Raw genomic sequence first — 12,114 nt, 5'->3', positions numbered from 1 at the left:
TTAACCGTCCTAAACGGTTGCAAGGGGTTCGGTATTATTTTATTTTATGTGTGGAACTAATTTAGCTCGGGAATGTCAGTAGCAATAATTTTATTTTGAAAGTGTTCACCGGAAGTACGTTTATGCTATTGTGTCTGCCTTTACACTTGAGACGCATGTATACACTGCCCCCTGGCGGTCGCATTTCGTAACTACATCCCCGTATATATTTTTAAAAGCAGCAGTTTAACCCTCTATGGTACGCTGCATTATGATGCCAGTGGGGGAAAAAATGTTTGGAGTGTTTCAAAATAGACTAAATAAACATCATCTAAAGAAATTTTTAAAAATTATTTATTTTTGGAAGTTTTGGGGATTTGTTGCCTGTAGCAACATTGTACCATTACGGTTAATCTGTATTAGAAACACCAGTCTCTGTAGACTTTCACCTTCACTGGCCTCATCCTCATCCTCATCCCAATTCTCATTCTCATCTTCCTCATCATCATCATAATAGCCTGATGTTTACTTTACTGCATCCAAAATCACATTTATTAAGGATAAAAAACTAAATTATGATGAATTATATGTTTTTGAACATAATATTTACACCTAAACACACACTACCATAGTCTCATAATGCAACATTGATTCCATAATGGTCCACTGTTGCTTCAAGGCAACGTTGCAATTTTCTATAATGGTACGTTGTTGCTTTTGGGCAAAAGGTGCATTTTAACAAGTTTACACTTCAGCTTCAGGCATTTTGCTGTGTGACCTTCAGAGAGTTTGAAACACAACTAAAGATAAAAACCTCCTGTTGGTCCACAAAGTTAAAGTGAGAGTTTCCTCAAGTTGTATCAGTGTTTTACTTCCTCAGTGCTCAGACAGTTTTTTATATTCTCTGACTGCTGTTGGTTGGTTGGTTGGTTGGTTGGTAGTCTGAGGGTTGAACAGAGGAAGTTATGAAACTATTTTTACCTTCTATTTTACTGTGGTGTACCAGATAATTAACTTTATTTACTGCATCTCTTCCTGTTGAAGAAATACTAGATATTATCTGTGATATTTATTGGGATATACAGACTAATGTTATGTCTTATATCTATGAAATTATGATAAAGTTAACATTCATGTTTTTCTCGTTTTCTTCAGTCTCATTTCTCTCAGGTTTTATTTAATAAACTCATTCAAAACACTGACAACCAGACTTTCTTCACCTGTCAGGTTTGTCTCTCTGGACTGGATTCATCCATGATGGTCAAACTTTGTCTTAGTCTTGTTCAACATGAAGCTGTTATATTCAATGTTTTTTCAATACCAATGTGTTAAATAATAATATTGTTGTCTGCTCTACTTTGTACTGGCTTAAATCCCAGCTTGAACCTCTGAGGCTGAAACATGAAGCATCAACAGTGAAGAAGCAGCAGCTGCAGTTCCTCTCCTGACCACTAGAGTGAGTCTCCAACAGTGAGTCAGTCTCCATAGACTCCCATGTTAAAATAAACATGTTTACATCCTGGAACAAAAACTGTTTGTACAACTCACCTGTTGAACACTTTATTAGTGACTGAAGTGATGGAGAATAAGGGGGCGTGGCCTCTTTGAGTGACAGGTGGAGGAGTCTCAGCTCCACACAGGCTCCTCCTCTTTGACCATTTTAGGACTGACCAGGAGTTAGGGGGCGGAGTCAGACGCTGCCAAGATGGCGGCAGCAGCAGCTCACTCTGATCAGGTCAGCCATGTTTTAACTAAATATTATACAATATAACATTTGACATGAAAAATACAAACACATTTGTAAAACCAGTCACAATCAACACACAATCAGAGTGACTGAAGATGTAAATGTTTAATTAAGACTTTATCTAAATGTATCACAGAAATGAGTTAAACATTATGAATCTGTTATTGTAAAAAAATAAAAATAAAGAAGAATATCAGAAACATTGAATGAACTTAAAGCTGGTTTGAGTATTTTGAGGATTGTGTTAAACTAAACGTAAAAGAGATGAAAATGAACAGAAACAGGAAGTAAAAATTAAAAAACCCAAACAATTTCTTTCTTTAAACCGTTTAAAGTTAAGATTTTTCTTGTCTTGAAGAATCTAAATCTGAATTATTTACACACATGACACAAACTTCATCAGGCCACAGTTTGTTAAAGCTAAACTTATTTACAGACTTGAAGCTGTTCTTTTTGTTCTGCTTGTTTCTCACAAATCCATCTGTTTGCAGCTTTGCAGGAATGATCCCACCATCTATCTCCTATCCTGGCACAGTCCTCTCCATCAGGATCCTCCTGTTTCCAGTCGTCCGGCTCATTGTCGGCCCAGAGACTCAAGCTGAGAGAAGAGGAGCAGAAAGAACTGGATCAGAAACAACAGGAAACTTTGACCTGGAAATGGAAAAAAATGTTTTTACTAAAGAGTCAAACCTTTTGTTCAGTGTTGAGCCGTCCACCCACTTCCAGTCTCCCTCTCTGTCTGAGTCCGTCAGACCGATCCAGAAGAGATCAACATAATGTTTCTGTCTTTCTTTAACTTGGTTCCACAGGAACGTCTGAAGAGGAAACGTTTGGTGATTTTCTCTCTGCTCAGATGTTTCTGTTCTGAGACGATGAAACATAAAGTTGTGTTTTCTACCTGCTCCTTTTTGCTGTCAATCTTCACCAGGTCTCCTCCCTGATCTCTGCAGCTCCTCCTGCTCTTGGGCCATGATGAAGTAGTGGAGGAGAACCTGTAGCACCGTCCTCCATGTTGTTCCCAGTCTCTTTCACACGTCAGACATGATTCACCTGTTGGAGGAGATGAACAAGGCATCGATCAGGTAACTACACTCTAACTTTCTGTATCTGTCAGTGCAACAGTGTTTGTTCACTTATCAGGAGAAAAATAGTTTCTACATGACTGAAAAATGTTGAGAGGAAACGTAAAGAGAGAGAGTAAATTCAACGTGACACTAAATGGTTTTAAAACACAAACTTACCTGAGACTCTTTTTCTAAGTTCTTCATTAAGTACCTGCAGCTTCTGCAGCTTCTGCAGCTCGTCTGTATTTTCAGTATTTTTATTTTCCAAGTCTTTAAAACAACAGAGCAGAGTGAGAGAAGCTCAGGACTGAAAAGAATCAGTAGTCGACTTTACTGAAAACTAATGAAGCTGTTTGTTCACACTAGTGGCTTCATTTTTACAGTTATAAGCTGATAGTTATTGTGATTATAACCTTTTTTTTTCGCTTCAGACCAAATGTTCACTGGAATTTAACATTATTTTATTTATTTACTTGTTTATTTGTTAACCAGAGACAGTGCACATTGATCAACATTTCAGATTCCACATCTATATAAATGTGCCAGAGCCAACATGGTCCCTTGGGCAGGTTGTAAAAAAACACTGCAGCTGTTCACTGGATCTGTTGATTATAAAAGGGAAACTCCACTAATGTCACAGTTTATTATATAATAGGACAGTAGAATGTAGTAGAACAAGTTATTTATTTTCTTCTCATTGTTCACATGAGAAACATGAAGTGATATATTTTAAATCAGGTCTGTTTCAGTCTTCACCTGTCTGAATAATAAAAGTGAACAAACTGACCTGAGAGATTTCTCTTCAGAGCTTCGTGGTCAAACTGCAGCTTTTGGAGCTGGTCCTTAGTTTGAACGTTTTGATTTACTGAGAAGAAAGAAGAAGAAGAAGACATCTGAACATCCAGTTTGATCTTGAGTGGTTTTGTACAGTGTTTGACTTGATGGAGGTTGTAGAGAGATGAGTTGTTGGTGTCACAGAGCAGATGTTGTTTGTCTGTAGCTACTTGACGTGTGAATCATCTGTTATTGACAGAGAAAAGAGTGGAGACTCACAGGAAGCAGCCAGAGCGCTGACGGCAGCTGCCAGGAGAAGACTGAGGACCAGGAGGGCCACGTCCCGCCGTCTCACCTGTGCTGGTCCCTTCAGCTCTGCTGCCCCCTGCTGGGAGACTGACCAACAGCAAAGACACAGCTCATGAGACCTGGGGCCTCATTTATCATTGTGGATACACCTTTTTTTACGCCATTTTCCCCCCGTTTTGTGCGTACGCACTTTTCTCCGCCAAATTTGGGATCTATCAAGCCAAAACCTGACGGGGAAAAGTGCGGACATTTACACCCATTTTGACCCTGGCGTACGCCTTTTTTGAGGAAGAGGAGGAATTGGCGACACCGTTGCTGAGTCAGAGAACTGCAGTGTGAGAGGGAGAGAGGAGCGGAGTACATTTAGAAGAGCACAGTAGGATTTTTTGAAGTAATTGTGGTAGTGGTGGACCGTTGATGCTGGCAATCCAACCCGCTCTATAATAACACTAGGCTTTATGTTAATTGATAAACAGAGCGGATTGTGGATTTTGCTTTTTTGATTAGGCTGTGTGACGTCCGACAAGGATCAAACCATCCAAGTTTAAAAACACACCGGCAGCAGCGCACACTGATCTGCAGCTACTGAGACTGTTATTATTCTGTCACCTGAGTTAACGAGGTGCACGTGTGTTTGGAGCTGACGAGAGGAGAGAATAAAGAGTGAGACAACGCGGCTCTGAGGAGGAACTGTGAAGGACTCAGCTGTAATGGAAAATGACCTAAACCGAGTCCAGTAGAGCTGTAACTGTGTAGTGGGAAGGCCTGCAAAGTAATGGTAACTATCGTCCTGCTTCCTACATTGTTTTAACATCTAGGTAAAAAAAAAAAAAAAAACCTTTCTGGGATTAACGGGCAGATTACATAAGATTCTTCTTCTTTCTGCTCCCTTTTGTTGAGATTTGGGAGGTTTTTGTTTTTATTGTAGCTTATTAAAATGCAAGATCATTTTTCTGACTGATTTATTGCCCGTGTATCTGCTTTCGGAGAAGCGGAGAAGTTCCACTTCTTTCCCCCGTCCTCCGCCCGTTGTCTCCGTTGTCACTTTGTTGTCACAAAAGTTGCTGCGCCACAGAGCACATGGCTAATTAAATATGCACGTGCTGACCATATATAGTTGTATATAGGCGTTCCGGGGGTGGAGTAAGAGGTGTGTTCACGTGTGCACCATTCTTGAGTCCTGTGTGATTTATTGCGCAGAGTTGTGCGTACACACAGTTTGATTGATCTGAAAAAGGTGTAAATATTTAGGGTGTACGCCATTTTCGTCTTTTCGCCGTACGCAAATATTTAGTAGCAGTTTTACACCCTCTTTGATAAATGAGGCCCCAGAGAGGAACAGAGAGGAAGCTGAGCTGCTGCTGCTGCTGCTGCTGCTGCTGCTGCTGCTGCTGCTGCTGCTGTGGTGAAAAGGTTTGTGAGTGTAGTGAACAGGTGAATCACTGTGGGGAGGGGGCTCCTGCTCAGCTCTGCTCACCTGCATCTGGAAGAGTCACATCTGGATCAGTGTGTGCACAGCTGCTTCATGCTACTTTGAAATCAAACTAACAACATAATTTCCTCTCTCTGAGTTTGTGGGCTAATCAGAGGAAGTGATGGTGAAACACAAAAAGATAACATCATGTTCTGAGAAGTATTATCACGACTGCAGAGCGTGAGAATCAATGTGTTTGTAGCCAACTAGTTGCGAATGTACATTTGTTTGTAAACATGTTGTGTTAACAGTATCTACACTCACATTGTTCTGTGATCATCTTTTCTACAGTTCTCCACTCAGAGATAAATTGAATTTTCACATACAACGAATTTGCTTTGATGTGATAGTGCAGGACAACGAACACTTTAAGTAAAAATGTAATTATTACATTTTTTTTAACAAACATGTAATACCTCCAACTAACTAACTATGTTGATCAGTTAATCTCATGATGATTCTTCTAAAAATGTTAGAAACTAATAAAAAAAAAAAAAGATTGTAAATTATGTTATTTTAAAACTAAAAAAACCAAATAACATTCACATCTAAGAAATGTGAATTCTTTAATTTTTACTGTTTTTGCTCCACAAATGTCTGAAATGATTATTGGATTATTTTCCTGTCAATCAGGTAACGGCCTCATCTTGACTCCACACTGTTGGTTACCGACCTGGCAGCTCTGCAGCTGCTTCACTTCCCAGCATCCGGACCCCAGAGTTAGTTGTTACATCTGATGAGGAAGTGATCGCTGCAACATAAAACCAAACAGGTGATGAAACAACTGCAAACTCAAGGTGACTTTGGAGAAGGTGAATGTTAAAATGTTTCACATCTCAAACACAAGAAACAACTCGTGAAGTATCTGGAGTTTACATATTAGAGAAGTGAGTCAGGTCCATCAGTTCACTCTGAAGACAGGAGATGGTTTTAAAATGAACATTTCACTTTCTTCAGGATACATCGTTGATTTTATTCTGATTCGATTTTATACCTACAGTATAAGTTGCAAAAAAACTCACCATCAGTGCGTCTCCTTGCTCCTCTCTCATACTGGACGTTGCTGTACAGGACTTCAGCTTCAGGCATTTTGCTGTGTGACCTTCAGAGAGTTTGAAACACAACTAAAGATAAAAACCTCCTGTTGGTCCACAAAGTTAAAGTGAGAATTTCCTCAAGTCGTATCAGTGTTTTACTTCCTCAGTGTTCAGACAGTTTGTTCAACCCTCAGACTACAAACCAACCAATAGCAGTCAGAGAATATAAAAGAGGAAGTTATGAAACATTTTTTTCTACCCTCTATTTTACTGTGGTGTACCAGATAATTAACTTTATTTCCTGCATCTCCTCCTGTTGAAGAAATACTAGATATTATCTGTGATATTTATTGGGACATACAGACTTATGTTATGTCTTATATCTATGAAATTATGATAAAGTTAACATTCATGTTTTGTTTGTTCTTCAGTCTCGTTTCTCTCAGGTTTTATTTAATAAACTCATGTTTTTCAAAACACTGACAACCAGACTTTCTTCACCTGTCAGGTTTGTCTCTCTGGACTGGATTCATCCATGATGGTCAAACTTAGTCTTAGTCTTGTTCAACATGAAGCTGTTGAATTCAATATTTCTTTCAATACCAATGTGTTAAATAATAATATTGTTGTCTGCTCTACTTTGTACTGGCTTAAATCCCAGCTTGAACCTCTGAGGCTGAAACATGAAGCATCAACAGTGAAGAAGCAGCAGCTGCAGTTCCTCTCCTGACCACTAGAGTGAGTCTCCAACAGTGAGTCAGTCTCCATAGACTCCCATGTTAAAATAAACATGTTTACATCCTGGAACAGAAACTGTTTGTACAACTCACCTGTTGAACACTTTATTAGTGACTGAAGTGATGGAGAATAAGGGGGCGTGGCCTCTTTGAGTGACAGGTGGAGGAGTCTCAGCTCCACACAGGCTCCTCCTCTTTGACCATTTTAGGACTGACCAGGAGTTAGGGGGCGGAGTCAGACGCTGCCAAGATGGCGGCAGCAGCAGAGCAGCTCACTCTGATCAGGTCAGCCATGTTTTAACTAAATATTATAGCTACAATATAACATTTGACATGAAAAATACAAACACATTTGTAAAACCAGTCACAATCAACACACAATCAGAGTGACTGAAAATGTAAATGTTTAATTATGAATTTGTCTAAATGTATCACAGAAATGAGTGAAACAGCCTTTTTTTTTTAAACAATAACAGATAAATGAAGAATATCAGAAACATTGAATGAATTTAAAGCTGGTTTTGAGTATTTTGAGGAATTGCATTCAACTAAAAGTAAAAGGCATGAAAATAAACTGAAACAGAAAGTAAAAATTAAAATGCTTGTATAAGTATGAATATAAATCTAAAAACACCCAAACTATTTCTTGCTTTCTTTAAACCATTTAAAATTAAGAATTATTCTTGTCATGAAGCTGAGAAAAGATTTATTCAGTCAGAAATATGAATTATTTACAGACTCTAAACGAGGAGCAAGTGAATGTGATTTAACGAGCTGTGGTCCTTTAAATGTTTCTCTGCTCTTCCATCGTTTTTGACTCAAACTTCATCAGGCCACAGTTTGTTAAAGCTAAACTTATTTACAGACTTGAAGCTGTTCTTTTTGTTCTGCTTGTTTCTCACAAATCCATCTGTTTGCAGCTTTGCAGGAATGATCCCACCATCTATCTCCTATCCTGACACAGTCCTCTCCATCAGGATCCTCCTGTTTCCAGTCGTCCGGCTCATTGTCGGCCCAGAGACTCAAGCTGAGAGAAGAGGAGCAGAAAGAACTGGATCAGAAACAACAGGAAACTTTGACCTGGAATGAAAAATATGTTTTTACTAAAGAGTCAAACCTTTTGTTCAGTGTTGAGCCGTCCACCCACTTCCAGTCTCCCTCTCTGTCTGAGTCTGTCAGACCGATCCAGAACGTCTCACCATAATGTTTCTTTTTTTCTTTAACTTTGTTCCGCAGGAACGTCTGAAGAGGAAACGTTTGGTGATTTTCTCTCTGCTCAGATGTTTCTGTTCTGAGACGATGAAACATAAAGTTGTGTTTTCTACCTGCTCCTCTCTGCTGTCAATCTTCACCAGGTCTCCTCCCTGAGCTCTGCAGATCCTCCTGCTCTTGGGCCATGATGAAGTAGTGGAGGAGAACCTGTAGCACCGTCCTCCATGTTGTTCCCAGTCTCCTTCATACTTCAGACATGATTCATCTGTTGGAGGAGATGAACAAGGCATCGATCAGGTAACTACACTCTAACTTCCTGTATCTGTCAGTGCAGCAGTGTTTGTTCACTTATCAGGACAAGAAACGTAAAGAGAGTAAATTCAACGTGACACTAAATGGTTTTAAAACACAAACTTACCTGAGACTCTTTTTCTAAGTTCTTCATTAAGTACCTGCAGCTTCTGCAGCTTCTGCAGCTCGTCTGTATTTTCAGTGTTTTTATTTTCCAAGTCTTTAAAAGAAACAGAGCAGAGTGAGAGAAGCTCAGGGCCAGAAAAGAATCAGTAGTCGACTTTACTAAAAACTAATGAGGCTGTTTGTTCACACTAGTGGTTTCATTTTACAGTTATAAGCTGATAGTTATTAGGGCCCGAGCGAAGACAAGCATTGGAATCGTAGTGTTTATTCTATCTTTCTTCCATTATTATATTCTCCCTAAAATCGCATTTTTGGAGGCTTTAACATGCCCCAAAACGCATCAAATTTGGCATGCACATCAGGCCTCACGAAAAATTTGATATTTTTAAGTCGTTGGGAATGGGCGTGGCCAAATGGCTAAATAGCGCCCCCTAGAAAATTTCAAAACATCAGCCAGGCATGGAATTTGGTGGGCTTATTGAACATGCCAAGACGCACAAAAAACCCTCTTAACGACATGGTGAAATCACAACAGGAAGTCGGCCATTTTGTATTGAACTTTTGACCTTTTTGAACGAACTCCTCCTAGAGATTTTGCCCGATTGACTTCTAATTGGCTACAGACCATCGAGATGCAACTCTGATCAAAAGTTATTAAAAGAATGTGTGTAGGTCAAAGGGCGTGGCTTCTAGCGCCTTGAGAATTTTGGCGACTTTTCGTTTGCTCGCCATTTGACCTTCGAACAGCTCTCACACCCACATTCTTTATCCGATCAGCTTCAAACTTGCTGGACATGATGACGGCTCCGCCCTGAACGTCCAGATATATTCATTTACCTACGTCACTCATAGCGCCCCCCGGTGGTAACAGGAAGTGGCCAGGTTTTCCTTTAACGTGTACTGATGGCACATAGTTGACCCCATCAACTTTATTCCACTTCTAAAACATGCAGACTAAGGTGGTGAAGCTACATTATGAACGCTATGAAGCTACGAGTAATGGCGTGTGACGACGCGGCGACTATCGACCCTCGCCATGAAATTACGTTTGCCCTTTTGATGGCTTTAATAAACTTGATCATCATGAAAATTGATACACAGGTTCAAGGTGGAGACCTCTTCCATCTGATAGGGGCGACGCCCATGGGCGGGGCCAAATGCCTCTATAGCGCCCCCTGGAAATTTCAGAAACCCCTCCCCATAGGGGTTTTTTTTTGGAGTTGGAACATGAAAATCGGTACACATGTGTAAGTTGTCAAGGCGCACAAAAAAGTCTCTTGCACCGTCGGTCTACTCCAAACAGGAAGTCGGCCATTTTGATTTTACTCGCCATTTTGGCGTGATTTCCACACGTTGTGTTTTAACGAACTCGTCCTAGGGATTTTGTCCGATCGACTTCAAATTGGTTACACATCATCCTGAGACTATGCTGATTAAAAGTTATTAAAAGCTTTTTTCTACATCAAGGGGCGTGGCCACTATGGCGCCGCCATTTCTGATCCATCGCCATGCATATTCAAGCAGCTCTCTCTCCTACATACTTCATCCAAACTGCTTCAAACTTCTGTACATGATCAGAGCCCCTCCCTCAACGTCTCCATATGCTCATAAGCGATCTCACTCATGTCGCCCCCTTGTGGAAACAGGAAGTGCCGTGTTTTACATCAACATTGTCCGATTTGCTCCAAACTTCACGTGTGATCAGGGTCCGCCCCCTGAACGCACCGGCCCATGTTTTGTTACGCTCCTACTGCCCCCTGCTGGATGAACCATGAACTCATCATAACTCCTTCATGCTTTGTCCGATTTCCTTGAAACTTCACGTGTGTGATGAAGGTCCGCCCCTGAGCTCATCTGCCCACATCTGGTTGCCGACCCCTGGTGGATGAATGAAACATTGCGTTTTTTCGCTCCTGCCAGGTTTTTTCTCCCTTCTCCCTTCTCGCCACAGCCCCTGCATGCCTCAGGTCCGCGGTGGCGCGGAGTCGCGAGGGCCCGATCATCGCCGCTTGTGGCTTTAATTGTAATTATAACCTTTTTTTCACTTCAGACCAAATGTTCACTGGAATTAAACATTACTTTATTTATTTACTTATTTATTTGTTAACCAGAGACAGTGCACATTGATCAACATTTCAGATTCCACATCTATATAAATGTGCCACAGCCAACATGGTCCCTTGGGCAGGTTGTAAAAAAACACTGCAGCTGTTCACTGGATCTGTTGATTATAAAAGGGAAACTCCACTAATATCACAGTTTATATAATAGGACAGTAGAATGTAGTAGAGCAAGTTATTTATTTTCTTCTCATTGTTCACATGAAACAAGTGATACATTTTAAATCAGGTCTGTATCAGTCTTCACCTGTCTGAATAATAAAAGTGAACAAACTGACCTGAGAGATTTCTCTTCAGAGCTTCGTGGTCAAACTGCAGCTTTTGGAGCTGGTCCTTAGTTTGAACGTTTTTATTTACTGAGAAGAAAGAAGAAGGAGGAGAAGACATCTGAACATCCAGTTTGATCTTGAGTGGTTTTGTACAGTGTTTGACTTGATGGAGGTTGTAGAGAGATGAGTTGTTGGTGTCACAGAGCAGATGTTGTTTGTCTGTAGCTACTTGACGTGTGAATCATCTGTTATTGACAGAGAAAAGAGTGGAGACTCACAGGAAGCAGCCAGAGCGCTGACGGCAGCTGCCAGGAGAAGACTGAGGACCAGGAGGGCCACGTCCCGCCGTCTCACCTGTGCTGGTCCCTTCAGCTCTGCTGCCCCCTGCTGGGAGACTGACCAACAGCAAAGACACAGCTCATGAGACCGAAGACAGATCATTTCTTCTTTTTGAGTTTGTGTACTTATCAGAGGAATTGATGGTGCAGAACAGACAAAAATAATATCACACCTCTGCAGAGCTTCAATAAGTGTGAATTAATGTGTGTTCGCACACTGCTAGAGCACAATGTACATTTGTTTTAAAGTGTGTTTTCCCCTTTGTGTTCATATTTACACACCAGTGTAGTAATCACATTTTATTTAATACCACCCAATAAAACACACTTTATTTATAATAAATAAAATTATTTATTCATATATTTATTGGTTATAATTCTAATTTCCTGTTGATCAGGTAACGGCCTCATCTTGACTCCACACTGTTGGTTACCGACCTGGCAGCTCTGCAGCTGCTTCACTTTCCAGCATCCGGACCCCATAGTAAGTTGTTTCATCTGATGAGGAAGTGATCGCTGCAACATAAAACCAAACAGGTGATGAAAGGAGTGTGTGTGTGTGTGTGTGTGTGTGTGTGTGTGTGTGTGTGTGTGTGTGTGTGTGTGTGTGTGTGTGTACTCATGCAGACCTTCAAGA

Source organism: Trachurus trachurus, assembly GCF_905171665.1.
Source record: "Trachurus trachurus genome assembly, chromosome: 11".
Classification (NCBI taxonomy): Eukaryota; Metazoa; Chordata; class Actinopteri; order Carangiformes; family Carangidae; genus Trachurus; species Trachurus trachurus.
This window is presented reverse-complemented; position numbering follows the sequence as displayed.